Source organism: Coffea arabica, chromosome 6e, assembly GCF_036785885.1.
Source record: "Coffea arabica cultivar ET-39 chromosome 6e, Coffea Arabica ET-39 HiFi, whole genome shotgun sequence".
NCBI classification, from domain to species: domain Eukaryota; kingdom Viridiplantae; phylum Streptophyta; class Magnoliopsida; order Gentianales; family Rubiaceae; genus Coffea; species Coffea arabica.
In genome coordinates this window covers 25,402,212-25,408,514 of record NC_092321.1, presented here as the reverse complement: position 1 = coordinate 25,408,514, position 6,303 = coordinate 25,402,212, and the positions used below count along the sequence as shown (strand labels likewise).

Here is a 6,303-nt window from a genome sequence, read left to right as displayed (position 1 = left end):
AATCATAGGGTAATCGTACAGGTTTTACATCAATTCCACACATAAAAGCAGGATTAACAAACGAATGAGTTGCACCGGGATCAATTAAAACCTTAGCTAATCGATGAAAGATTGGAAGTGTACCTTCGACTACCTCCGAAGGGTCAGGTGCAGGTTGACTATCTAGGGCATAAACTCTGGCCGGGACCTTTGGCCGACTCCCTCCAGAAGCAGTTTGCCTATAACTTGTGGCACCTCATTGGCTTCCCCCATTCTCGGAAATCCTAGGACAATTAGCAATTTGGTGCTCAGCACTTCCACACTTGAGGCACTTGCCATCCTTTCTCCAGCACTCATTTGCAGTATGATTGGCTTTTCCACAATAACCACAGGTTATCTGAGGGGTTGACACTTGTACACCTTGTGGAGCACTCCTAGGGGGTCCCCTTCCACTTTGACCTCCTTTCCCTCCAGATCCTCTCGCCCCAGGGCCTCTAGCTCCAGCACCCCTTGCTAAAGCACCTCTCGATGCACTAGGGATATTCACTACTCCAGTTGCTCTACCCATCTTAGGCGGTGGGGCACTTGTAGAAATTGGGTCCCTGCTACCACTAGGGGCATTCCTTTTCCTAGTAAAGAATGACTTAGATTGGGCTCTAGCCGTCTCAAACCTCTGAGCTTTCTCTACGGCATCACTATACGTGTTAATTTGAGCAGTGGCTAGCCCCTCTTGAATCTCCACATTGAGCCCTTGCACAAATCTCCTAATGCGTCTCTGCTCAGTGGCTATCAGGTCAGGGGCATATCGGGCTAATTTAGTAAAGTTGGTCTCATACTCTGCTACACTCATGGCCCCTTGCTTACATTTAATAAAGTCATCCTCCCTTTTCTCTTGGACTAGAGGTGGAAGAAACTTGGCATTAAACTCACGGGTGAAGTTTGCCCAAGTACTAGGGGTACGGTCTCTATTCCACTTATCCTTAATTAGATTCCACCAAGACCGTGCAGCTCCTTCAAATTGAAATGACGCAAAAGTCACCTTCCGCGTCTCAATGTAATCCAATGTGCAAAAATATCCGATATTCTCTCCCACCATCCCTCAGCTATTTCAGGCTCTGGCCCACCTTGAAACTTAGGCGGCCCAAACTTTAGGAACCTCTCCAAGGCCCTATCTTCAGTATCTAACTGCCCACCAGGTTGTTGATGCACTGGTCCAGAACCTTGATGGTCCGTCAAACGTTCTAGCACTTCGGTTATCCTATTAATAGCGGTGGCCATTTGATCCCCGCCCCCGCCCTCGGGTCCCCGATTTTGGTTCACTTCCGACGCTCTATCGCCCCCTTGATCACGAAGGGGTTCAGCCCGTCGCCCTCGACCTCGACCTCGACTTCGACGTTGACCTCTACCACGGGGATCCATACCTAGTTATGCCTAATGCAAAACAAGAAGTAAGTATACAGAAATTTACGCAAAGTTTAAAGAGCAACGCAAGAAAATTGCATAAAATTGAGGAACAAAGCAGAAAATTATGCCAAATGAAGATCAACTTGAGGGCGATAAAAATAACCACAACTAACACATATATTAACATTCGAAATTCCTACAATTAGCATTTCGTTGGGATTTTACAAAAATATAGCACAAAGGTGCTACAAGGTGCAACCAGTCATTCATAATCAAAAGAAGTGCAATCACCACAAAAGCAAGCCATACAGTTACAAAAATACAATGGCCCAAGAGTTAGCACCATCCCAACCAATGTTTACAAATTACAAGTCAAAAGAGAGTCTAACTAAGCCTAGTCCTCAGCGGGACCATCAGATGGATTCCCCTCATCAGGATCCTCTTCTGGATCCTCCTCCGGGTCCTCCTCTGGATCCTCCTCAGCACTAGGAGCTACCTCTGAGGCCTCGTCCATCACCTCATCCACCAGCATGGTAGCATCCGCTAGTATCCCAAAAGCTCGCTCACGAACCATGTCTCTCATCCTAGCCACGCTATCCCTTGCTCTCTGCAGCTCCTCACGGTCTGCCTCAGCCCTAGCTCTCTCTTCTATCACCCTTCCAATCAGCTCTGCTACCCTATTCTACAGATTAGCCACCATGGCACCCAACTCGTCCACGTCCTGAATCAGGGCTATGTTGGAATTCACCAACTGGCGACGTTCATCGTCTATAGCCAGAACCAAGCGGTTGGGGTAAGAGAAGGTCAACCTACAGTCACACCTAGGAACCCTGGTGTCGGGCGAGTACTGACCCCGAGCTCCACCACCCTGAACTTGGTAAAATATAGGCCTAAGAGGCGGCACGTGACCATTCATGTGCCCGTTACCATTAGCAGCATGACCGTTCCCATTAGGGTTCTCTATACCTACAAAACAGCCAAAACTTTCAAAGTTAAACCTTAGCACCATTAACTTGATCAATTATCACTTAAAATATATCTAAGTATCTCATTCCTATTTCTAGGAATAAAATACCTAACAATTCTCCCAAATACGTTCAAACCTAATGCTCTGATACCACCTGTGGCGGCCCCACCTCCCCCTAAGGCGAACCAGAGGGTTCGGCGAGTCGCCTGCCCAACTCTCGCCGGGACTCACTCATTCAATCATCTAACATCATCAAATATAATTCGTAAATAAACTTTACTTCTCGCATAAGCCAAGTACTTAAACAAACCGTACCATTCAACTTACTCATCCAAAAGTACAATTTCAAGCATCAAAGAAAATGTCTAACTTAAAATACTTAAATTCAACTTAATTTACAATTTAAAATTCCTAATCCAGGGCACAGAAGCACCACAGGATTCACATTTTCCCAAATACACAAAAGTCATCCAAAAGATACTAAAGTTTTCCCTAAGTATATATACAAAAGTGGGCATTCAAAATATAACATTTCTTTTCTAGTTCTCCAAGACTTCATGCAACTCAGAACCTGTCAAGGAAAACAAATTGGAAGGGATGAGCCAATAACTCAGTGGTGCCTCGAAACATGCAATTCACATAGGGCAATTTAACAAGTACAAATGGACAAGTAAGCAATTAATAATTTAGGAAATCGAAGTAACATGACAAGAAAAGGATACGGGGCTCTCAGGTGCCAAAGTCCACGCGCTTGATCAGGAAATTTTTAGTAGTTGACACTCCGTCAACTTTCACTACCTAACCTCCATGTAGAATATTTCCTACTTTACTTGTCTCCTAGCAACGACTTCCCCCTTATTTTCGGGCCCGACTCCAACACGAATTTTTGCGAGCACTTTTACCAAGACGGCAGAGAGGTACCTCCCACTCTAATAGAGCGTGGTACGTGCATCCGTTTGGTTTATTTAGTCGACGAGACCACGCTCCAATCGACATTGCAACACTTGTACTTGTGGTATTTCACGCAATCACATAGCATATAACATTTCATGATATCTCTAGCAAGTATTTTTAACAAGTAGTTCAACTAGCAGTTAAACACGATTCATGCAAGAGACACTCACCTCAAGTGAAGAGTCTAGAATTGCAAACTTTGATCGAGATTGTGCTCTTCACCAACTCCTAAAATCATACAAATATTTCACATAAATTTCCACTTTTGAGTTGGTGAATTTAACTCGAGTCAACTAGCATTTAATTACACTCAAAAATCCCAAACTAGTATTAATCGTTTTCTCAAAGTGAAATCCACAAATTTCGAGTGAAATTAAATTTTGAGGTTTTTTTAAAACCAAAAACTTGCTAAATTCGTCAAATATTTCAATAACCAAGTTCTAGAGTCATATAAGCTATTAACACCACTTTGGTGTCACTGGTTGAGAAAAATCATATTTACCCATTTAGAGGAATTTTCCCCGTCTAATTTTCCCCTTCTAATTTTCCCCAAAAATATCTTGGGAAATTCCTTTAAGAGGAAATCATATAAACCAAGTAAAACTAGTCGTTGGAATTTCTATAAAATAGAAACTCCTTAAGTTTGCCAAATTCCATTGACCAACTTGGTTCAAGGATTTTCATGAAGGCAAAACTTGAGTTTTCAAGAAAATTTCCAAATTTGGCATATTTCTCGAAATAGGACATTTGGTCTAATAAAATTCAAGGTTATTGACTCGAAGTGGACCTAGTAACAAAGGTTAATGCTAGAAAACATTTTCGGGATAAATTTAGTCCACATCCACATTTAACCAAAACGAAATCCAAACGTCAAAAATCATTTCTAATTTCAAACAAAATTTCTGTTTTGGGTAGCCTCGTGAAGAATAAAATTTTGGTTCACTTTTTGGACGTAAACTCTACTAGATTTTTGTCCCAAATAGAGCTATACACACCCCTTAACTAAACACAAGTCAAATTGGGTTCATGTTAACGTGAAAATCATTTAACATGTCTCTTGCAAAGCTGGAAAAATTTCCAAGTGCATTTGGTACAAGAAGTCCATTTTCTCTTCAATTTGTCCAAAACTTTTCAACTACCCAAAAGCTATATTTTCCCCCAAACAATACTACACATATTGGTAAACATGTATACAGCCCAAATAGTTCACAAATTTGTCGAAATCAATCCCCAAAAATTTGACCAAAATCTGGAAATTTCCAGAATTTTTCGGACAGCTCAAGGGCATTTTTCCCTTTGATTTTTCAATGAAATTTCCCATTGCACCAAAGCTGCATTTTCACCAAAGCTGCTTTACACATATAGGTGAACATATACACAATTTAAATAGCTCAATAACTTCACAAAATCCAACTCAAAATTTCGGGTAAAAATGGAAGAAAAACAGGCCTGCTGGTTCGGTTTAGCAGAGCAGAATTTTCTCCTCTTTTTGCTCAACCATCTTCAACTTATAACTCATATTTTAAATCCATAACAATCACAACTAATTAGTCTAACCTCCCAACAAGCAATCCAGTTCATTACCTAAGCAAAAATTGCAAAACAATAACCGGTAACAAAGCTGGAAAATTGATCCCTCATCCGGCCAGCACCCCATTTTCATTCTTAAAATTTCCCAAACATTTACCCACCACAAAACACACATATAAACATATAAAACACCTCTAGTTTCATCAATCATTAGCTTAGAGGATCAGCAACCCAACATGTTTCACCAAGACAAGCTAAAACTTCAAGAACCAAAAGCTGCAACAAATCTGAAATTTTGGCTAAGGGGGTGAAGCGGAAGTTTTAGGATTACCTTTGGTGGTTGTTTACTAGCTAAATGAAGTGCCTAGTTCCCCAAGTTTGCTCCTAGAATCACTGAGGTCAGTCGGCACCCCTTGCACTCTGTTTTTCTCTCGGTCTGACCACCCACAGCAGCAAACGTTAAGGTGAAGAGAAGCTTGAGTCTGGGGTTTTTGAGTCAGCTTGGAAGGTTCTGTGGTTGGAGGAAAGAAAAATGGCAGCTGGTTTCTCCTTCTCCCCTGGTCCGACGCAACGCCGACAGTAGCAGCAGCGATCTTCCTCCTCCTTGCTTGGTCGAGACAGCAGCCAAGAATGGAGGTGGAAGCTGGAAATGGAAGCTTGAAGATTGGGGTGTGAATGGCTGAGGATGGAAGGCTGTTAGAAGCTTGGAATGGCAGCGGTCTCTGCTTCTTCTTGCACCAGAGGAACGAGCTTGAAGAGAAGAGAAACGGCTGGTAGTTGGTGATAAGATGGGTTGAAAATGAAGGTAAGCTAGAGGTATAGGTTTGAAGACTTTTTGGGCATGCCATTAATGGTGACAATTTTGAATTTGAATCGCGTTTAAGCGCGAAAATTTTATCTACTGGTAGAAATTCCCCATTTAACACATCCTCAACTTAGTTGTACATTTTTATAACCTCTACATATCCTACATTTCAACTTAGGGCTACATTGCGCGTCAGTGCGCAAAAATTTACCCTAATGCTTAGTCGAACGCGAACCGTCAAATAAATTTTTAAAAATTCATGTAAATTAAAATATAACATTTATATAAGTGAAAACATCATTAATAATATAAATACACATTTTTAAATATAAATTCATATTATTTAATAATTCTCAAAGCTTAAATAATATTTATTTTAATTTTCAGAAATTAATGAAATTTTGAGACCTTCACAAAAGCATCCATTTATTTCTCAAGTTATGGGAACTAATTCCAATAAGCAACTAATGGAGCAAGTTGCGCAATCTCACTGTGATCCCTCAACTTTTACTATGTAAATTAACACATCCAACCGACCATAGAGAGAACGCCACATCGCAATCCGATTTGATGATTATATTGTTGGTAGATATGATGATTTATTTAATGAATATATTATGAATTTTGCTCTTTTTGCAGATTATAATCCTATCTCATTTGAGAA

The 6,303-nt window shown here is 40.9% G+C and overlaps 1 long non-coding RNA gene across 1 annotated transcript; it reads right to left on the bottom strand.

Annotated features, from left to right (window-relative positions):
• Positions 1-2,650: 2,650 nt before the first annotated feature.
• LOC113694661 (uncharacterized) lies at positions 2,651-5,269 on the bottom strand. Its single transcript, XR_003449445.2, has 3 exons — positions 5,166-5,269; positions 3,475-3,532; positions 2,651-2,921 (listed from the first exon to the last, which is right to left on the bottom strand). It is a non-coding gene; the product is annotated as an uncharacterized lncRNA (long non-coding RNA).
• Positions 5,270-6,303: the final 1,034 nt, after the last annotated feature.